At 48.7% G+C, this 23,272-nt stretch overlaps 1 pseudogene; it reads left to right on the top strand.

Moving 5' to 3' along the window:
• The window catches only part of LOC139825892 (dynein axonemal heavy chain 9-like), a 33,751-nt pseudogene extending 12,318 nt beyond the window's left edge, over positions 1–21,433 (top strand).
• Positions 21,434–23,272: the final 1,839 nt, after the last annotated feature.

Here is a 23,272-nt window from a genome sequence, read left to right as displayed (position 1 = left end):
GGCTGGGGGGATGTGCTGACAGGCTGTGGGATGCTCACCTGGAGCTGGATCTGTGGCGTGAGTGTAGGGAGGGCTCAACCTTCCAGATGGAGCCTTGCTCCTGGGGCTGAACACAGGGTAGCGTGGAAGTGTTACCTGGACTGCTTGGAACACTTGTTCAGTGTCCCGCCTCACTTAGGAGGCCTGACCTGGGAAGAAGGGAGGAGCAGAGATGTTTTGAACATAGCTTGCTTTATTCTTCAGTGTTTAGCTCCAGAAATTCAGAGTCCCTGTTAGATATGGAGCATAATTGTTGATGTGGGCCTCCGGTGCTGACGTGGGGTTTCCATACCCTCATTGAAGGCAAGGAAGGGCTCTCCTCTACAAGAGTCATCATACCCGTTTTGTGGATGGGTGTTGGGATTCCTGTGCTGTAGCAGGAGGGGAGGAGTGCACTCACATGAGGCTGGGAGCCTTTCCACGGTGTGGGAGCATCTCCTGCTGCTGCAGCCAGGGAAACTTGGTACTTCACCTGGACATGGGAGAGAGAGATTTATGAGGTTTTCCAAGGGGAATTAAATCCCATGAAAATGGTTGGTCCTAGACATTGCCTCCTGCATGGAGCACTTTATCCACAACCCCTTTGGGATACAGTGACAAGAAGGCAAGTGCCTGTTTGCAGACTAGTTTCAGGCAAGTCAGTGGAAGAGCCATTCTGGAATGGTGGAGGGGTCCCTGTCTGCACTGGACAGAAGGTTTTCCCCTCAACCCAAAGACAGCACCCAGAGGATGGAGACCTTTAGCACAAAATCCATGTTTTACCATGAACATGTTTGTGTTGCTTTTTAGGACTCCAAACGCTTTGAAGGGATTGATGTGGACTTTAAAGAACTGGCCTATGAAACTCAGAAAACCCCAAATGTGGTTGAGGCCACGAATAAACCAGGTCTGTCCCAACAACTGGAGGACATTCAGAGCAGGTAGGTACAACTTCAGTCCCAGGATTTTGTCAGAGACTGGGATCAGCTCTAATAAGTTGGTTTAACCTGTGCTCCAAGGCTTTCCTTCTGGACTGTGCGTTCTTTGCATTCACACACTGAGTCTTTTTATTCATGATCCATCACCCTGAAGCCCCCAAGGTGGATTCTGGCTTTGCGTATGTGCAAACTCTTATCTTGAATATTGATTTGCACACATACAAAGCTAGGCACTCAGTTGGTTTTAATAACATGTGGCCTCACTGCCACCCCAAATTTGGTGTCTTAAATATCTATTTAGCAGTCCAAGCAGGGATATCTGCAGCAGAGCTGATCCCATGTGCTTTAGTTAACAAAATTATCTTTGTGTGTGTACCCTTCACAGATGGTATAACTAAACTCCCTGAGAAAGACCTTAATGTCCAGAGATGGATACAGTTCTCACCTAACATATGAGCTACTCTACCTGGAACACACCTAACAAGTTAACGTGATAGCTGTTGTGTCAGTAATAACTATCCATTTAAAATAGAGATCTAATTTTACTTCCTAAACAGATAAGGCCCGTGTTCCCCACAGAGGACTAACTGCATGTTATTTATGAACTTTGAAAGCTCAGCAGCAGTTTAACATGTAAACACTGAGAGATTCATTTTAGAACGGAGCAAACAAGTTTCTTTTCAGGCTTCACAAGCACAAAAAGCTGAGTAGGTTTGAATCAGACTTTAAAATGTGCTCATTAGAATAAAAGCAGTTTTGGAAACTTTCATCCTAGTGTGAAATCACCTGTGGCAGTTGAGAGCTTGTCTAAAACAGTAAGTCAGACTGCAAAGCCTTTCTAGCCTCTTCTTCCACCTGTGTTTCTGCTTTTTGGTGAGGATTCTCTGACTCTTTGTCTGTTTGACCCTTGGGAGTGGAGAGAGATCTATGAGTTACTATGTGCTTTGTTATCTATTTGGAAAATGCTGTAAAGGACCAGCCTGCAGGCTCAGCTCATGTCTGGCATTTCCCCATGGGAGGGGAGAATCTGCTCGATAACCCAAACTGTAGCACGACACATTAAAGGATATTCACCCGCCTGTCCTGGGCTCTATTTTTCTGCTCTTCTCCCCAGGTTGTCCCTGTGTGAGAAGGCTTTGGCTGAATATTTGGACATGAAAAGATTGGCCTTTCCCAGATGTTACTTTGTTTCTTCAGCAGATTTATTGGATATTCTTTCCAATGGCACCAACCCACAGCTGGTAAGCCTTGCACTATGTCACCTTCGCATTTTCCAGCTGTCAGTAATGTCAGGGTGGAAGATGCTGTCTAGGGACTCAGCTGTAGCTTATCCTCTCTTGAGTGCCTTTTCTCCCACCCTCACTTGGATTAACAATAACTCTTTCACTGCTGGCCTTCATCTGTCGTCTCTGAAAGGCAATGCGCACACTGTATGTTGTCCCATCTGTCCCTGGTGATGCTTGCAGATGGTTCTGAAAGCACTGCACAGAGCAGAGCTATGTTCTTGATACCATAAAAACAGTGGGTTTGTTTCTGCTGGGATACAGTGAGGTTGGGGGAAACCATTTCTTGAGGATCTCAGCCAAAACTTGTTGCTGAGCTTGGTTCCCCAAGCTGGGATGCCAGCAAACAGCATCTGTTGTTGAAAGAGCCACAGACCGATCATTCAAATGTGACAGTGTTGACAACCGAGGGCTTGGAGACGTCTCTGTTTTTAGGCAGAGGAGACATCTGCTAGTCAGCCACTTCTTCCTTCCCCATGCAAAGGTCTTTGGGATGGCCTGTTTACAGGGGAAGAGCAGAACACAGCCTGGAAGAGGTAAGACAGCTGGTGGTCAGACAGTGGCTGTGGCCAAGGCAGGACTTCCTTGGGTTGCCACCCACCCCTGCACAGCTCTGCTTGGCCTTGTTTGGGACGCATCTTTTATTCAGAGGTTGGTGCATAAAACCAGTCAAAACGTTCACAGCAAAAGGCGAGTGTTGGATGATGAACAAAGTCCTAATTCTGTCTTTTGGTAGCGAGTATTTTCACTTTCTTCAGGCTTTCCACCATTTTCAGTATTGATGTGAGCACAGGAATGGAGCAGGTTTGCATGTGTATTTGGAAATGCTGTTGTTTACCTATAACCTTTAACGCTGCTTCTATCTGTGTCTGCTGCTGGGTGATTTCAGCCCACAGAGTATCATAAATACATAGTTGATTGATATTTAAAATGAAGAGGAAAAAAAAAACACAGGAAGCAAAGATACTGTGTTGAAATGCTCTATTGAGTAAGAAGAAATTCCTGGTGTTTTCTGTTATTCAAAAGTATTTGCAGTAAAATCAAAGTAAATGTCAAGCAGTATCATACATAGATACACTCTCAGCCTTCCCAATGTAGTTTCAAAGTCCGATGATTCCTAAAGGAGGATTAAATACACAATGACATTATCCTCGTGAACTGGGTGCTGAACTTGTGCAGATTCAGGTGCGCTCGGGCTCTGGCAGCAGGATCGCAGCAAGTGCTGGGGTTGTGTCCGAACCCTCCAGACTGGACAGGGTCTGGGAAGGGGCAGCTGGGGATTTGTGACCAGAAGCTTCTACATGTAAGAAAAAGTTTCTACGGTTTACTTACGGTTTGAAAAGAGATAAGCTTATGGCCTCAAGATACGCTTAATGGCCTCAAGTTGTGCCAGGGGAGGTTCAGATTGGATATTGTAAAAAAATTCTTCCCAGAAAGGGCTGTGGGGCATGGGAACAGGCTGCCCAGGGCAGTGCTGGAGTCACCATCCCTGGAGGGGTTTAAAAGACATTTAGACGAGGTTCTTAGGGACATGGATTAGTGCCAGAGCTAGGGTATGGCTGGACTTGATCCTGAGGGTTTCTTCCACCCAAAATGATTCTGTGATCTGGGGGGATGCTGAGTGCCCTGTGCTTCTCAGAGTCACTTAGCACCTCCCAGGGTTTGGCCCTGCTTGTATGTGTGTGAGAAGCTGCGTCCACTTGCAGCACAGCTCATGAGAGGGAGGGTTGTAGTTCTTTGTGAGTCAGTGAGTCAGAATTAGATGGACAAATCCACCTCCACCCTTCCTTCTCTGAAAGCATCAGAGCATTGGGCATCTCACGCAGAATCCCAGAATGTCAGGGTTGGAAGGGACCTGGAAAGCTCATCCAGTGCAATCCCCCCATGGAGCAGGAACACCCAGCTGAGGTTCCACAGGAAGGGGTCCAGGGGGTTTGAATGTCTGCAGAGAAGGAGACTCCACAACCTCCCTGGGCAGCCTGGGCCAGGCTCTGCCACCCTCACTGAGAAGAAGTTTCTTCTCAAATTTAAGTGAAACCTCCTGTGTTCCAGTTTGAACCCATTCCCCCTTGTCCTGTCACTGGTTGTCACCGAGGAGAGCCTGGCTCCATTCTCCTGACACTCACCCTTTAGATATCTGTAAACATGAATGAGTCCCCCCTCTGTCTCCTCTTCTCCAGCTCCAGAGCCCCAGCTCCCTCAGCCTTTCCTCACACGGGAGATGCTCCACTCCCTTCAGCATCTTGGTGGCTGCGCTGGACTCTCTCCAGCAGTTCCCTGTCCTTCTGGAGCTGAGGGGCCACAACTGGACACAATATTCCAGATGTGGTCTCCCCAGGGCAGAGCAGAGGGGCAGGAGAACCTCTCTGACCTACTGACCACCCCCTTCTAACCCACCCCAGGTACCATTGGCCTTCCTGGCCACAAGGGCCCAGTGCTGGCTCATGGTCACCCTGCTGTCCCCAGGACCCCCAGGTCCCTTTCCCTCATTTCTCATCTCCCCTATGGGAGTTTTTCTACCTCTCTGCTGTAATTGAGAGAGGCAGCTCCTGTCTGGGACTGCTTTGGGAGCTTCCCCTTTCTGTGGGGACGTCAATCCTAGGAGAATCTCACCTTCATTGGCGTGGGGCGCGCAGTGATGCAGTTGTGTGTTACGCAGTGGTCTGGAAGAAGTGCTGGTGACCTGCTCAGCTCCCAGCAGGCAGATGCTGATGTTGAGAGCCCACAGCATCTCCCTGTTGGCTTTGCAGACTCAGATGGAGGTGAACAGGAAAGAACTGAATTATTCTTTTCCTTCTGGAAGAGTGCTTTTGGTGAACATGGTTGTTCTATAGGAGGTCTGGGCTGTTTATCATAGGTCTTAGGCAGAAATAAAGATCTTTCTTCTCCATGAAAGAGAATTTAGGATATTTCACTAGCACAAAATCAGTTTCTAGTAGTGGAAAAACAGGAAAGTTCATAGTGAAGAAAACTCCACGTTGTGCTGAGAATAGGATGAGGTGGAGAAATGGCTACAGACTTCTCATCACTACATGTAGGGAAATTTGGGGTAGGAGTCATGAGGTGTTTCAATGTTTTCTATGCTTTTGCTCTGTATGGAAGATTTCCCAATGGAGAAACATGATTTACTAAGGCATGTCTGTTTTCTAAATTACGTAGAAATAGGTGGAAGTATTACAAGAGACAGCAAGAGGCTTTTGTTGGCAGTATGTTGGCCACATTTGAGAAGATGTGGTGCTACCTAAATATCCAAGATATTTTGTTAACATGATTTTGCTTGTGACATGTATAGTGATCTTCATTCCGCTCGTCCTATCTCGGTTGCTTTATTTATACAACCCGTTTTGCAGGTGCAACGTCATCTTTCCAAACTCTTTGACAGCTTGGCCAGGATGAAATTCCAGCTGGACTCTGAGCAAAAGCCAACCAAGGTTGGCCTGGGAATGTACAGTAGAGAGGAGGAGTACGTCAGCTTCAGCGAGCCCTGCGACTGCAGTGGGCAGGTGAGAGGGAAGTCCTTGTCTATCAAAACTGTCCGGTGGAGTCTGCTCCCCTGCCCCTCGTGTGAGATCCCTTGCCAAGACGTCATAGAGCTTCACTGCTCTCCCCTGGTGCATGAGAAAAGCTGGAAGAGGTGGTGATTTAGTACCTCCTTACACCACAACCTTTCGTGTCACTCTGGATAGGTCCTCACTAAGGGGGGACGTGGATGTCGCAGTCCACTGTGAGAGAAAGAGCTGTGCCATTTTTCTGACTAGGTTTTTAATTTGATTTTTTCTAAGACCTTTTGAAGGTTGGTCTTAAAGCTTGCTACAAATATCCTCGGTGAGGGAGGGGATGCAGACTGAAAAGAGACTAAGCTATTCCGTAGTACCTCTGCACGGGTGTGTTTGGCAGGAGAAGGCCTTTTACCTGTTTCTCAAGTCTTCATCATTTCATACCACGAGTGAAAGTATGAAATGTAAGAATCAAGCTACTGCTCAGCTTATCTATCCTGGTAGTTTCACCTTTCTGCATGGTCTATTACAGGAAGCTAAAGTACGTAATACCGGCTACTGAGCTCCCCAGCAATGGAGCTTGCTGCGTTCAGTCTGTCTTCTTGTTGAGGGCTTTGCCTGTGAAATATGAAATTCAGCAGGAATTGTGTTCCCAAGTTTGGCAGCATCTTTCTTCTGCTGCTGGCAGACTGCCCACATCCCACCAGGGATTCTGTCATGGCCTGGAGGTGGAACACACCTGACCAAATTATTCATTGGCGGAGTTCATTTTGGTTCCTCCTGTAGCTAGAGTTCAAGAAAAAAATCTGTCTTCTGTTCTTGGTGTCTGGAAGTAGATGCTAATCCTACAGTACCAGAATTAGCCAAATCTACCCAGTCTGAAGGAGGCTGTGAGGTTTGGTTAACTCATAGAATGTCCTGAGCTGGAAGGGACCCACCAGGATCATGGAGTCCAAGTCCTGTCCCTGCAGTGACAACCCCACAGGTCACCCCGTGTGTCTGAGGACGTTGTCCAGTCTCTCCTTGAACACTGTCAGGTTGGGGCTGTGACCCCTCCCTGGGAGCCTGTTCAGTGTCCAGCACCTCTGGGTGAAGAACCTTTCCCTCATGTCCAGTCTAAAGAGAACTGAGATGCTTGCCTCATTTCCTATCTTCACTAATTACCAAAGGCACTCAAGAAGAGCAAATGTGTTACTGGGATTTAATCTCTTTTCCAGGTTGAAGTCTGGCTCAGTCATGTACTAGACAGCATGAGGGCTACTGTGAGAGATGAGATGACAGAAGCCGTCATGGCTTATGAGGAAAAACCAAGGGAACAATGGCTCTTTGACTATCCTGCCCAGGTATCTGCCACTGCTTCTTATCACCACTCAGGCTGGCTCGTGGAAAGGTAGCTCTTGGGTTCCCCATCAGTCCTGCCCTTCCCTTCTTTCAGCAGCTGTGGACAGGCATGTTTCTGGCCTCCACCTTGCTATCCAGGAGAGAGGGAGGATGAGTTGTCCTTTATCCTGGCGGTCTCCTGATGGAGTTTTCAGGCTGAGCTCCATGCTCTGGTTGGGGCTCTTGGTTGGGTGACAGAGCCCAGGGGCTTGGGCAGTGCAGTCTGTACAGCCAGAGCAGTGAGAGGTGCAGCAGGAAGGCAAAGTGGTGAGGCCTGATAAGAGTGAAGAGCCCCTCAGATGCACCTCTGACAACCTCGTGGTCTCCAACTCTTCCTCCTCTGCTGTGTCAGGCATGTGAAAGGTGCTGATTTACTTATAACTAGCTGCTAAATGTGTCTATCACTGATATGGTGTTTTAAATGAATGTCATGGAGCAGATCCTTGTTGTACTGTCTGCTGTGACTACTGTATGAAAAAATACTTAATTTCATGTCACGGATGTTTCATCCTTGATCTCCCTGTGGATCCGACACTCTTGAACATAAGGAAGCTTTGGTATTTTCCCTGATACTGAACCAGCCTATTTCCCTAGGTGGCGCTTTGCTGCACCCAGATCTGGTGGACAACCGAGGTTGGGATTGCCTTTGCCAGGGTGGAGGAAGGCTACGAGAATGCGATGAAGGAATAGCACAAGAAGCAAGTGACCCAGCTGAACACCCTCGTTACCATGCTGATCGGGCAGCTCTCCAAGGGCGACAGACAGAAAATCATGACCATTTGCACCATCGACGTGCATGCTCGGGATGTGGTGGCAAAGATGATAGCACAGAAGGTTGGTGTTGGCAGTTCAGCACAGTTCTGTGGGTGCTGGAGAGGGGGCTTCAGGGGGCCCAACCACTGGCCATTCAGATCACTGCCGGTCTCAGTGGGAGACGTATGACTAAATTTATTTCTACAACGTTTGTAGTAAGTGTGCAGAAAGCCCCTGTAAGCCTGCAGAGCTGTGCTGTGTCATGGCCCTGCAACACCAACTTGTAGTTGCTGCAGATTCACACCAGGAGTGAGAGCGCGGCACTGCGTCCTGGTGCCAAGACATGTGCTGGTGGATGATGGTGGTGTGTTGGGAGGCTGCTGGACTCAGTCTCAGTTTTGACTTTAGAAAGTAAGAAAAAGCATTCAAGCTTTGTTCTTTGTAGCGTCCTTTGTCTGGTGTGGGGCCACAGGGACTTATGTGGGACTCCCTTCTCCTGCAACACCTCTCCCACACTACTCCCCTGTCCCTGACACCATGCCAAGTGTTTAGCCTTGCAGGTGGGTGGGAAGATGCCCTGAATGTATTGGGTTGTGGCTCTTCCGTCATCTGTGTCATCTCAGAGGCAGCCAGGCTGCTCACAGGGTTTCTGTCTTCAAGGCTCAGCTGGGCTCAGTGGTGCCTCGGTCCAGCCTGGGGTGAAGTGATGCATCTGGACCTGCCTGCTGGTTGTGCAGAGAGCGCTGGCCATGCCTGTCTTTGTCCACCTGTCCCCAGTCTGTTTCCTTGGTGCTGTCTGCAACCTCTTCCTTGTCTAGATGGCCTCTGCTCCTTCTCTCACTCTGGTTGCGTTATGAGACCTTCTTCATGACTTGCTGCTTCTTAAATCTATTCAGGAGTCTTTTTGTAAGGCTCTTTCTCTTGGCCATTAATTTTTTCCTCTCCCACCAATGTGGTCACTAATTTGGTTCCTCCCCTTTACTGATGGGAGATGGGGAGGTGACATTTCTCACCGCATTGCAAGGAGGCGGCCTTCCTCACCACACCTGCCTTGCAGTGAGGACCAGTCATCCCCCATGAAAATTTTATAGCAGTCGCTATTTTGGCCCCCGAGCTGCATGTGTCTGGCATCCCCGGCCTTCCTGTGATGGTGTTTGTGGGTGTGTTGCAGGTGGACAATGCCCAGGCCTTCATTTGGCTGTCACAGCTCCGGCACAGATGGTCAGATGAGGAACGGCACTGCTTTGCCAACATCTGTGACTCCCAGTTCCTGTACTCCTATGAATACCTTGGCAATACCCCTCGGCTTGTGATCACTCCGCTGACCGACAGGTAAGTCCCTGGGACACAATGTCATAGCTGGGCTTTGCCACACAGGTAGAGAGAGAGATGCCAACCAAAGATGGATTTAGTTCAGACACCTGTATCCCTCTTGTTCTGTCTCCATGTCCCAGCACTCCAGTGGTCGAGCTCTAACTCTTATCTGGTTTTTGGTGGTACCCTCTGGGGAATTTGTACATCAGATCCCTGGGTGGGATTCAGCTCACACATTAAAACACTTGTGGGTGTCTTCCTGTGCACAAGATGTCCACAGTCCATAAAGCTGGTGAGTCTAGAGAGCTTTCATCCCATCTTGAAGCAGACATCTACCTGGTTGCCTCAGTGGGGACACCTAGGGTTACTTGAGATACTCTGTGTTGTCCCACCTGGCTTCCAGCTGCCAATCCAGAAGTGTAAAAGTCTCCTATGGACCCCTTGTCATATCTCTCCACCCTATGTGACATTTCAGCAACCAAGAGCATCTCAGGTGGCTCTAGTCACCTGTGTTAGTCAGCTGCGTCAAGCCCCCAGGTATCATCAGGTTTTGTTGGCTATATTGACTACACCTCTGTGGCTTATACAGGTAGTATAGATACTCACATGTGGACACCACCCCAGTGTCCATCATCAACATGATGGAGAAACTTTGGGACTTGCTGCAGCTTTGAGTTGGGTTCACTCATAGGCCACCTGAGCAGGTTTCTGTCAGTGACAGGTCTTCCAGAAAAGCTGTCCTTTTCTCATACTGCCTGAGATGTGCCCAATATCCATGAGTTGTATGAGGATCCAGAGAGAACACAAGCTGGACATGAAGAGGTTTGGGCAGACCTTGGTGGAAGATGAGTATCTCTTGGAGAAAACAGAGCTGAGCAGAGGTGGTAATTAATGCCAAGAAGGCTTTCAGCTCAGACATGACCCCTGCTCACGTACAGCTTTTCAGAGGAGAGGCTCTGCTGAGTGCAATGCTCTAGTGCTATTGCCCTGCAGCCCACAGTTGACCTATTGGACATATTTCCTTTTTTCATTCATCATTCACTGTGAAAGATGTTACATCACCCTGACCCAGTCACTGCACCTGACCATGAGCGGAGCACCTGCAGGCCCTGCGGGCACTGGCAAGACGGAGACTACGAAAGATTTGGGGCGAGCCCTGGGCATCATGGTGTACGTGTTTAACTGCTCCGAGCAGATGGACTACAAGGTATGGCTCCCACCTCGGCTGCAGTGCGGTCACATGGGGCAGGGGATGCTCAGGGCCCGAGCAAACCTGAAGGATGAGAGTAATCCAATGGTACCTGGGGTGCATTAGGAGAGGTATGACCAGCAGGTCAAGGGAGGTTGTTCCTTCCGCTCTGCTCTGCCCTGGTGATGCCACATCTGGAGTTGTGTCCAGTTCTGGGCTCCCCAGTTTAAGAAGGAATAACTGCACAGAGTCCAGCAGTGGGCTACAAAGATGCTGAGGGGTCTGGAGCTTCTTTCTTGTGAGGAGAGACTGAGAGAGCTGGAGCTGTTGAGCTGGAGAAGAGAAGCTGAGAGGGATCTGATCAATGGGATCAATATCTCAGGGTGGGTGTCAGAGGATGGACCAGACTCTGTTCAGTGGTGCCCAACGCCAGGGTGAGGGGCAACGGGCACAGACTGAAACACAGGAGGCTCCATCTGAACATGAGCAGAAACTTGTTTGCTGGGAGGTGCCAGAGCGCGGCCCAGGCTGCCCAGAGCGGGTGTGGAGTCTCCTTCTCTGAGACATTGAAACCCGCCTGGACCCACCTGTGTGATCTGCTCTGTGACCCTGCGTGAGCAGGGCTTGGACTGGGGGATCTGCAGAGGTCCCTTCAGCCCCACCAGGCTGGGATTCTGTGATCACCTCTCTCCAAATCCCTGCTACACTCCTTTAAGCTGAATGCCTTTTCCTTCTCCTCCCGTTCCTTCTCTAAGATTTGCACAAGGTTCTTCAGGAGGCAGAGACCCGAACTATCTTCTCTGCCTCATTATGCATTTCCCTTCCTTTCTGGAGTTAGATTTCATGTGTAATTCTTCAAAAATGTTGGTCTGTTCAGTTGAGACCAAGGCTGTGCTGATAGTTGGACCCTGGTCGTTTCTTCTCGGCGTGCTCGCGACCTGGCAGCCCCTGGCACGGGGAGGGACCTGTCCTGGTTTTCTCAGGATCCTCTCCCAGAATAAACCCAAAACATAGTGAAGCTTCAGCCGCTACAGAGCACTGAATCATTAGGCTGAGTCTTGCTCTCTGCCAGTCTGGCACGGTACAGTGATTTTGGTAGCCTCGGATCATATTTCATTTAGCTTATGGGCTCTCCCAGGAAACGGGACCATCAGTAATTCAGCACAAGTGACCTTTAAATGAAACTGGTGCACAGATATATCGAGAAAGTGCAATTAGCAGATAAAGTGGCAAGCTGCGCAGAGCTATAAATATTATAATTGAGTTGTGCCTGCTGTTTCCATGCACTTTTCTAAATACCCACAATAGACTGTAAATTGCTATAAATAAACAGGCTGGGAAATAAAATCAATTTTTTGCTGGAGTTGATTCCATTTATGATTTCACTCTTGTAATCTTTGTTTTTGTTTTGTTTTTCCAGTCTTGTGGGAATATTTACAAAGGCCTTTCCCAGACGGGAGCCTGGGGCTGTTTTGATGAATTTAACAGGATCTCAGTTGAGGTCCTTTCTGTGGTTGCTGTACAGGTGAGTGGAGAAACACTCATAAATAAATACAAACAGAGCAGAGCCATTCTGCAGTCTTTGGAGCAAGGGTAAAAATGGCAATTGCATATTGCCGGTTTCAGTTCTGTGTATAGGCAGGTGTGGGATTAGATCTCAAGATTAATCACATGAATATCACAGCACTGCCAAGATGTCGCAGTTACGTGCTGCAAAGATATTTGTCACTTTTCTTGCCCCAGTTACAGCATTTGTGCCAAGACAATTCTTTGTAGCATCTTTTCCCAGACCACTACGCACCATGGCTCTGTACCTGTTCCTCCTCAGGAAAGCACTCGTGTCATTAATCTGCTGTGAGATAATTGCAGCACATCGTTTCAAGACAGAGAAGCTGTCTTGACTTGCGGCTGCTCAGTCTGCAATGTAGGGAATAATTTTCACGGAGGGGAAGAGGGGTGTTTGGGGCAGATCCGCTGGACTTCTGGGGGTTCCTTATCACCCCTGGTCAGGCACAGGTTGTGTGTCATACTCAGGAAATGGGAATACATTCAGGATTAATTTTCTTAACCTGTCTCCAAAACTATATGGCTGTGGATTTAGTTCTGGTGTCTGTAACGACAGCTCTGCCAAGTGGCTTTGGAAGGTATTCCTGGCCAACTGGCACCATTCCTTGGAGGAATGTGTGCAGCCCCGTGGTGCTCCCAAAAGCCAGTGTCAGCTGGTGACACTCGGGAGCTGGAATCTGGGGCAGATCTGCGGCCCTTGCTGACGCGCTTGCCCAGGGTACCCTGACACCGTGGGATTAAACCTGGGACAGAGCTATTGGAGCGGTGCCCAGCTGGGCATGGGTGTTTCCCCTGGCGAATGGTTTCTCATCTCCTCTGTAGTTCAGCTGCTCAGTGCATTGTGTTGGTGAGTCTCGTGTGAAGCGCAGCAGCATCCCTGGAGAAGGGCTGGAAGGGAGACTGGCCTCCCCATCGTGCCAGAAAGTCCTGTGCTCTCGTGCTTATATATATAATCTGTCACTTCGCGTCCTCCTTCCCCTCCTCTTACCAGCCCATGAGGAAACCTGGCATTATTTTATACAGGGGAAGCCTTGGGGGGCTTCAGTGCAGAAAACTGAGGTGCCAAAGTGCCCAAGTTCTTCAGGATCCAACTGTCAGCTGAGTGCGTGTTTTAGGATCCTAATATCTGATTGAGGTGCTGAATTGTTCCTGGACTCCCTTTTGGGCTCAGTGTTATAGAAAGATATAAAGCTCAGAAGTTTCTACACTTCTGTAAATGTTTCGGTCAAAGACATTGTTCTTAACCCCTCCATGAACTCCTCATTCTTCTCATCTGTTTCACTCATAATTGGTACCTTATGTGGCATCCCAGAGAAGCCCCAGGCAGGTACAAGAGTTTATGTATCATTCCCTCTCAGTTTCTCTTCCGTCAGGTCCTAGTTTAAAGTTGTCATTGAAAAAAAGTCTTTGAGGATCTTGAAATAAAAAGGGAAGCTGAACAAAAGAAGCCCAGGAATGACTCAACTGCTAATGGTTCCCTCGCTCCTGGCTGGAGCGTGGCAGCTGAAGAAAGCGGCACGGCCGTCATTCCATCATGGTGTCTCCTGGCTGCTATTAGGAGTGTTACCATGGCGATGTTTAATTGGCTGTCTTACTCATGCAGCTGATGTCGATATGGTTCCTTACAGGGAAAAATTCGATTAATTGCTTTACTTTGAGATGGCAAACAGTAGTGAGGTTAGAGCGGTGAATAGAGAGAGATTTGCCCCTCGCTGAGGTGCTGTTTGCAGAGAGGTGAACTCTTCGGAAGGAGAGGAATGAGCAGAACAAAGCTGCAATCAGGCAAATATAAAAAACAATATAATATTAGTGAGTGAAGGTGTTAGGAGAGGTTTTACAGCTTCTGCCTTCTGGTTTTGGTTTTAAATCAAACATCTGATGTCCCAAAATCTTTAAAAGTGATACCAAGTGGTCAGTTTACAACTGAGCTGAGGCCAAGCTTATTGGGAGGTGCTACCCCTTCTCTGGGCCTGGTCAGGGAACGGAGCAGGCACAGGAGGGTTTTGGGATGTCCTGAAGAGCAACGCTGTGTGGGGAGAGGTGAGATGGGTAAAGGGAATAATGGGCCCATATTGTGATAGACTTTGGGGAGTGCGTTTGGGTGTTGGCTATGTTGTGGATACCTGTACTGCCCTGTGTCTCTCTCACACATCAGACCTCTGCTGGGCTGGCTGGTTCAGAGATGGTGGAGCCTCTGGTGGTGTTTTTGCTGTGAGATGTGCTGAGCAGTGTCCCACAGGTGATGTCAAAAGCCAAGGTGAATGCAGGCAGTGCTGGGGACATTTCCCGCTCCTGAGTTGCTCTTCCTGACCCACGTTCATCATTGTCTCATGGAGCAAAGGTGTGAAGTCTTGCAACTCCTTTGCATTTTGACTTTCCACTCTCTTCAGCTCTTTTTTCTGCTTTGCCAGAGTTTGACTGAGATGGGAAATTGATATTGCCATGCTGATGTACTCCAAACAGTGTATAAAGCTTTATGCTGCCGGTAAAAAATAAAACAGTGATTAGCCCCATTTGTCACGAGGCCAAGAGTAACGAAGGAAGCACCGTTGTCTGATGTGTTTTTCATAAGTGAACGCTGATACTATAGTACTGTCTTGATTTCTAGGTGAAGAGCGTGCAGGATGCAATACGGGAGAAGAAGAAATCCTTCAATTTTCTTGGAGAAGACATCAACTTAGTACCATCAGTAGGCATTTTCATCACCATGAACCCTGGTTACGCAGGGCGAACAGAGCTACCTGAGAATTTAAAAGCTCTCTTCAGGTGAGTCCAGGTCAGGGTTTGTGACCTGGCAGAAACTGTCTTTTGGAACATCCAGGCTCGACCTCATGTCCTTGGGGAATTCACTTGCATAGGGCATTCGCAGGTAGTTTAAGCCTTGCACAACAGGCCTGGGTCTGGGCACGCACAGGCAGGGCGAAGGAGCTCTGTCCCTTGTCGTGGGGAAGGCAGAGGGTGACCTGGCTCATAAAAGAAGGCCTAGAAGATGAAGCTGCAAATGCGCTGCCTGTAAGACCTGTAGTCAAGAAATACTTGTTCTGCAATGCCTCCTCACCTGTCATTTTAGGCCGTGTGCGATGGTTGTGCCAGACTTTGAGCTGATCTGTGAAATTATGTTGGTGGCTGAGGGATTCATCGAGGCCCGGGTGTTAGCCAGGAAGTTCATTACTCTCTACCAACTCTGCAAAGAGCTCCTGTCCAAGCAGGTGAGCCTGGTTCTGTGGCTGAGTGGTATGATGAATCTCCAAAATCAGCAGAAACATGGCACTGTGCTGCTCAGCTCCATGGCTAACGTTTCAGAGCTTTTATTTAATGGCTGCATTTGCACTGGCTGCTGGGGGAGGAGAGGGTTGGTGATCATCGGAGCAATAAAATTTTCAGACTGCTTTACTGGAGCATCTGCAGGGACAAAAGCATTTGACCAGCTGCATTAATGGGAGACCTTTCAGTGAGTTTAAATGACACCATGTTTGGGGTAGTATTCAGTGACCTTTTGCTTTCCAGTCTCTTCCTATTGATTCTCCTGCCTGCAAAGGGTTTATGGTGTCCCTCTCTGAGTTCAGCCTTAGGCTGGTTCCAGGTCTTGTTAGAGTTACTGTCAGTGCAAAGCAAATCAGATTTTTCCTTGTCATTATTTGTGTAGATCGAAGCTGGGTCCAGAGGAGACCTGAATCAGGATTCCTGATGATACAAACCTGATCTTGGCTGTGCCAGCATGAGGCTGGGTGGGATATGCTCTGTCGCAGAAACTTGGTGCTGTGCCTTGAGGGGCCTGGTGGAAGCCATGGCCTCCCACACAGAGCAGTCAGCTGTCGAGCTGTGCTCTGGAGGGTGTTAACAGGACAGAAATATGAACAGTTGTTTGTTGGCTTGAGAGTTCTTCTCATGCCGTTTTGTGGTACTTTTTCAGCGATGTCTTTACTGACCCCTTATTCCTGGACCTCCTCTGAGACCAAACAGGCTTGTCATCTTGTGATGGGCAGGGTGGAGAAACTTGGGTCTTTGGGGCCTCATAATGGACTAACAAGCCTTTCACCTTGGTGGCTCCTGCAGATGCAGGGGGCTGGCTGGCCTTGCTATAGGTGCTTTATGATTTAGGTGAAACAAATTGCTTTGGTCTCTGGAGTGCAAATCCTGCTGCTGTCTTACTGCCAACTGTGAGCCCATGTGATGGTCTGAACAGCTGAATTATTTGACTCTTTAATACTGTCCCTGACGGGAATCTCACCTACTGAGATGGAAACCAGGTCACTCAGGCTGGAGAAGGTCTCTGGCCACAATGCAAATAACAGATTTAGATGTATTTTCATTGCTTACTAGTCTGGCAGTTTGGGAATGGTGGTTCTTCACCCTACATGGTACTGTCTAAGCATAAACTCATGCCTCTTTTTTTTTCTTCCTCTGGTGTAGGATCACTACGACTGGGGCTTGCGTGCCATTAAGTCAGTGCTAGTTGTTGCTGGCTCCCTCAAGCGAGATGACCCAGAGCGACCCGAAGACCAGGTTCTGATGCGCTCTCTTCGTGACTTCAACGTCCCCAAGATTGTGACGGATGATGTGCCGGTGTTTATGGGGCTGATTGGGGATCTATTCCCTGCACTGGATGTGCCTCGGAAGCGTGACCTGAATTTTGAGTCGTTTGTGAGGCAGGCTGTGCTGGACCTCCGGCTGCAGGCTGAGGACAACTTTGTGCTCAAAGTAAGACCAAGAGATCTTCTGCTACACCCACGTCGCCATCAAATCATTTGGGTTTTCTCAAACAGCTTTGCTTCTACAAAGAGAGCTCTGCACAGCATTGTCCTTGCAGGCAGATCTCGCTGGAGGGCAGTCAGCTGTGCTGGGTCTGAGGCAGTTGCACCTGCTCCTGAGGTCAGCACTGGATCAGTCTCTGGGCTTCCAAAGGGGCCAACTTTTGTAGGCTCATGAAAGTGTAGCCCCTGGAGAGCAGGGCCTCATCAGGTGGTGGTTGTCAAGTATAAACAGCGCTGAAAGTTTATCTGCAGGCTGAGGATTTCACCCATTGTGATTAGAGTGGCTGGACCAAACTCAATTGTCAAATCTGCTTGTGTCTCAGGGTCACGTCTTTCTAAAGAGGTGGCCCAGTGGGACCTATTTTATAGACCTGAACTTCAGTTTGGCATCTTTGTCTAAAATTTGGGAGTGTTTTTCTCAGGTGGTGCAGCTGGAGGAGTTGCTGACGGTCCGGCACTCTGTCTTCGTGGTGGGTAACGCGGGCACGGGCAAGTCTCAGGTGATGAGATCCCTGAACAGGACTTACCAGATAATGAAGCGACGTCCTGTCTGGACAGACCTCAACCCCAAGGCAGTCACCAATGATGAGCTCTTTGGCATCATTAACCCAGCAACAAGAGAATGGAAAGACGGTAAATGTCATTTCGTGTCTGAAATATGTAGATAAAGACGGGTATTTTTAATGAATTTCCCGAGCAGCAGCAGGGTGACTGGTTCTTCATGTGCAGGTCTGAGAGCCCAGGTGCTTGTCTGCTGCCTACAGCCACATGACAGTTTGTTGTTGAAAGGATACACAGGATGTTTTAGCTCTTTGATCTTCAAATGGGAAATATAGCATAAGCCTACTTGATCCTATTGCCCTAAGAATAATTTTAATGCCCATTAATACCAACACTTACCAGTTCCTAAGTGGGGCAGGCAGGTTTTGGGAGTTGGCTGGACCAGTGATGGAAGAGATGTCCCTCCTGCACTGTGGTGTGCGCTGGGACCCCAAAAAATGTCCCATCCCCAGGTTTTCATTGCTGATAGCACGCACAGCAGCCTTAACGTCAGTTTTTCCACTCAGTATGGCTGCCCGATCTCTGTAGCACACCAGCGTTTGCCAAGCTGTTGATCCTGCTCACTCCTGAGGAACATTTCAAACTTGCTGGAAGATTACAGAAAATCTGGAGTGGAAATGTTGGGTTGTGACTGATACATAAAGGCAGCTTCGATTTACGTGTGCGGCGGGTTTGGGAGGTGTGGGGGAGGTGAGGGAAGACATTACCATGAATCATCCACAGCAGCAGATGAGCTGCCACCCACCTCCCCTGGCCCCGCCATGGACCCTTCCCGACCCCCTGCTTTGCTCCAATGCCAGGTTAATTTCTTTCTAATTGTAATTAGGGAGCCTAAATCAAAGTGGCAGAGGGACGTGCAGGGTACAGCCTGAACTGTGCAGACTGGCTGCAGCAGTGGCTGCAGATCGAGGGCAGCGGTGACACCGAACAGCAGGAGGGACATTTTACAGGTGACTGTCCAGTGGTTTCTGGCCTGCGATGGTTTAAATGAAATAGTGGCACTCCTCCCTGAGCTTTCAAGGCAGATATTTTCTGCAGTAACCATTCCTGAAAATGTTGTTTCATGTTGTCAAAGACCAGCAAGGCAATCTTCACCACAGCCTAGCAAGAGGTGACCTGTTCCCTTACAGATCAGCCCCTGCTTTTCCGCTCCCCAGTTTTATCCTGTCACATTATCAGAAGTTGAAAAGGTCCTACATGTTAGGTGGTAAAAGGTCCCATATGGGAATCCCAAAAGTGTTCTTAGCAGAACAAAACTCTTCTTTTAAACCCCAAGAGAGCCGTGTGCTGTGGATGCACAAGGTCAGGACAGAGGCGCTTTCCTCTCCCCGCTGCCGCGGTGTATCCGAGGGAAGCCCTGGTGCCCTGAGACAGCAACTGTTTCTGATGCTAATAATGCCGGAGTGGTGCCGGAGTGGTTCCCAAGGCGTGTGTCCAACACGTAAGGAACTGGCTGGAGGCAGAGGCGCTGAAGCGTTATTTTTGTTGACCCAGTCTCGGGATCACACACCTGTTCCAGGTGAGCCGTTCTGCATTTGCTGAGCACAAGCTTTGTCTTCAGTCAGATGGTGCCACCAGCTGTTCCTGATCTGGATCACAAAGAAATAGCTTGTCCTGGAGAAAAAAAGAAAAAAAAAAGAGTTCTTGTCACAATTCACTGGAAGAGAGGCTTTTTTTTAATGTTTGCCTGATGTTTTTTCATGAGGACCAGCATCTCCCGAGGTATTTTCACATGTAGAGGAGAGCAATAGTTTTGTGGAGTTTTCATTTGCTCTGCAGTGCTGCTGCTCTATTCCCAGCCTTCGTGGTCTTCTTAACATTCATTATTTACTCCCCTTGAGACTCTGTATCCTCTCTCTCCTTGATTTTACCAACATTTTGTTCTGTCATTCAATGTCATTCTGTGCTTGTTCTCCCCTCAGTCTCACTAAAGCCATGACCCAGCGTTTAATGCATCTTGATTGCCCTGATATACTTTGAGCCACAAAAAAATATTTATAAGGATTTCCTAGGCATATTCAGGTGGTTTTCTCTGCATTGTATAACTCATGCCGCCTTTTGCCTTTGAGTAGCTACTCTACATTTTTCTTATCCCTTATGATTCTCGGTGGGAATGAAGCTCGTGCGTAGGTCTGCAATCATTTTCAGTAGTGATAACTGATAACCCTTTTTTCACTTTAAAGCAAACTAGAACCGTATTGTGATATAGTAATATTTACGTATAGGCACATAGAGTTTTGCATGTTTGAGAGGAAAGCATTAATTAGAGTAATTTTTACTGTGTTGCTGGAGAAAACCGTTAGAGCAGGTGTCAAGTTCAGTGTTCATCACCATCTTCCTGTCACCCTCCCAGGCCTGTTTTCATCAATCATGCGAGAGCTGGCCAACATCACGCATGACGGTCCCAAGTGGATGGTACTAGATGGAGATATTGATCCAGTGTGGATTGAGTCTCTTAATACTGTGATGGATGATAATAAGGTAATGAATATAAGTTAAAGAAGGAGATATTCTTTGACTGCATGGCATGGTTCAGCCTAAAAATGCAGATGCTGAAATAACACCTCCTAGAATAATGCGGTTGTGTTTCTTCAGATACACCAAACAATATCACATATAGAAAATGGTGCATGAGGGGAAATAGCGCAAATCATGGTTTCATTGTAATTTCCCTTCCTGGAACTGGGCTCATGGATAATCACAGATGTCCTGATTGTAACTCCAGGCCCTTCAAAAATAGGGTGGGGTCATAATTCCACACCTTTTTCCGCCGCTCGAAGCGAGTGCTGTTCCTTTGAGTCATGGAAGACAGTTCTACTACCTGCTGGAAATCAGCTGCATTCCCTCAAGGAACTGTGCTGGCAGCAACCAAGCTTTTTAGTGCAAAGTGCTGAATGCTTTTCATTCCTGTTCCTGGGGAAGATGTCATTCTGTCTGTCTGTCTGTCTGCCCAATGCAGGTGCTGACCCTGGCGAGCAATGAGAGAATCCCTCTGAACCCAACGATGCGGTTGGTGTTTGAGATCAGCCACCTGCGCACAGCCACCCCAGCAACCGTGTCCCGAGCGGGTGAGTCCTGGCCTGAGCTCCGCACTGGGATTTGCCGTGAACCCAGGAGGATCTAGTGCCATTAACCAGTCTTCTGTTGGCCAACTTGACTCCTGTTGCAAGTACCCAACCAGAGATCACAGCGGCCGTGGGTGGACAGGGCAGGTTTCTGACAGACAAACTGAGGATCCTGACCCCAAATGCACATGTGGAGCTGTCATCATCCTGGAGATTTACCCAGAGCACTCTGACTGTTGGTGGGTGATCATGGCTTCAGCGTTGCTGAGTGCTCCTGTTGTGCAAAGCCCTTTGGATGGACTTTATGAGGAGAAGGACAGTATCTGTCTCAAAGAGTTCTTGATCTTCTGAAGAAGTGCATGAAGTATGGGAGAAGGGAATGGAGGTGTCCCCTAGTTTTACACATGGGGAAATGGGGCCCAGAGCAATGAAACTGCTCAGACAAGACAATGTTCTGAATTTAGGGCAAGGTCATGAAAAGCGCCGTGGTTTCAAGGGTGAAGTTTCTTCACTGTTCATGTTTCTACTCTGCAGTGGGGCAGGAAAAGGGGGCAGGTAATGGGACGTCCCGTCATATTTGATAGGGTTTTAGTTGTGTGAAAGTACCTGGTAAACTCTGCTGGAAGAAAGGAACAGTTTCTGCTATGTCTTTACTATATGTTCTCTCTTACCCTGGGCCTAAAGGGATCCTGTACATCAACCCGTCGGATCTGGGCTGGAATCCTCCAGTGAGCAGCTGGATCGACAGGCAAGAGATCCAGTCCGAAAGAGCCAACCTGACCATTTTGTTTGATAAGTACCTGCCCATTTGCCTGGACACCCTCAGAACAAGGTACCATCTGATGAGTGATTGTGTCACCCGTGGTGAGGGCATGGGGACACCTGCCACTGTCCAGCCCAGCTGTGCTGCGCTGGGTTGTGCTGCACATGATCCTCCTTTGTAGTGGCAGAGCCCCCCCCCGCCCCAGGGGGATGGGGTTGTCGCCAGCCTGGCTGAGAGGTGAAGCCAGAGACAAAAGAGACTAAAGGAGCACCATTAGAAGGTAATAATGAGTGAGCAATCGCCGGACACATGCGTGCAGAGCGCGTGGACAGTACATGCAGCCTATCATGTTATTGTATAGCACGAGTTACAACCAATCACGTTGTTGTAAGGCGCGTGGACAGGGCAGCTTTGCTATAAAGCCAGCCCGGTCCGACAATAAAGCGAACTCTGTGAACATCATATTGGTGTGTCAGGTTCCGTGGCTCGCACGGATAAAGCAACACTTTGGTGACCCCGACGTGATCCTTCGTATCGAAGCAAGATCGCCGGAAGTGAAGACGCGAGGACGCCACCTGGGGGCGACACCAGCCCAGCGCTCAATCATAGCGGAAAGTAGGCCTACGAAGAAGCAGGTGGCATGGGAAACACGGCATCCGTGGAAGAAAAAATAATAGTGAAAAGTATTCTGCAGCTGGCTGCAAGAACAGGAAGAATTTTGGAAAAAGACGCGGTGGAGCGCCTTTTACTATTCGCCCAGCGTAAGGGCTGTGTTCGTTCGACGGACGAATTTTTTTCTCCCGGTACATGGGAGGACATAGGGACCGAACTATGGGAAGCGGTTACAAGGGGGAGCCGCGAGGCTTGCGATCTCGCCGGACCCTGGCGGGAGGTCAGGCAGCTGATGCAGGAAGTCTCAGAGGAGCCGGAGCTGTGTGCCGTCCCCTCGGAGCCGCCCGCCGCGAGCTGCCCACCCTCCGAGAACTCCGAAGAATCAGCACCGCTGGTATGTCCCGTATCAGATCTGGAGTTCTGGGGCGGAGAGCAAATTCTACCCTCTGCGCCCGTTGAGCCATTGCCTGGCTCCGACAACGAATGGCAGCAACCGGCAAGTTTCAACAAGCCAGGACAAGTTAATCCAGCCGACGTGCCTTTGCCGGAGGACCCGATGGAACACCGGGACGGAGCACCGCAGAATCGCCCTGACTGCCAGGAGGAGAGCCACGTGCAGAGCCTGAAGGACTTACTGAGACGGCAGGAGAGCCAGATGCAAGAAGTTCTAGAAGCTATGAAACGACTAGATGGCGGTAACAGTAAAACTTCGCGGTTAATAGCATATAAAAAGGCGTCAGATGCAATTAAGGACGGGCTGGAGGCAATTGGCAGGGAATGTGAAAAACGGGGAAAACAGGAAAGGGAGGGGGTGGAATTAGACCTCACTCCGGAGGAGCTCTGTATCAAAAGGGAGCGAATACAAAAATGGGCTAGACAATGTGTTGAAGATGGGATGTGGTCTGTAAGAGAAGCAGATGAATATTTGAGAGCGCGATATGGAAAAGGGCTGGAGACTGGGTTAGCAGATCGGTTTGCAAATATGCGTCGACTTACTGATCCACAGGGAAACACAAGGGAATTGTATAGCAGTGATAATAATGATAATTTGGGTGCTGCCCCTGTGCATCAGGGTAGAGATATTCCTCGAGATCATTCTTATAATGCAGGGCAACGTTGGCAAGGGGTAATCAGAGATGCAACTATTGAAGGGATCATGTTACCTGGTAGTATTACAGCAATGCCAGTGCACATAGATAATAGAGGACAAAGGCAGTGGTCGCCTTTTGATTGGAAAACGGTTAAGCAGTTGCAAAGTGCAGTTATGCAATATGGTATGGATAATAAGCATGTGATGCAGCTAATCAATTCATTTTTCAAGGGGCAAGTACTAACTCAAACAGATATTAGGGCATTGATGGAGTTATTGCTTCCTCCAACGGGGTATTTGCTGTTCTTGGACACGTGGCAGGGGAAAGTGGAATTGGCAGTATTAGAAAATGTTCGTTTACCAGCTGATGATCCGTTGCGGTTAGCGAGCATGGACCAGTTACTGGGTCGTGGGCAATATGCGGATGGTGCTACTCAGGCAGCACTTCATCCAAGGATTTTGCAGCAAACGCAAGGGCTTGCCTTGGCA

This window comes from Patagioenas fasciata, chromosome 30, assembly GCF_037038585.1.
Source record: "Patagioenas fasciata isolate bPatFas1 chromosome 30, bPatFas1.hap1, whole genome shotgun sequence".
Taxonomy (NCBI): Eukaryota; Metazoa; Chordata; class Aves; order Columbiformes; family Columbidae; genus Patagioenas; species Patagioenas fasciata.
Note: the sequence above shows the minus strand (reverse complement) of the source record. Positions and strands in the feature narration are given on the sequence as shown.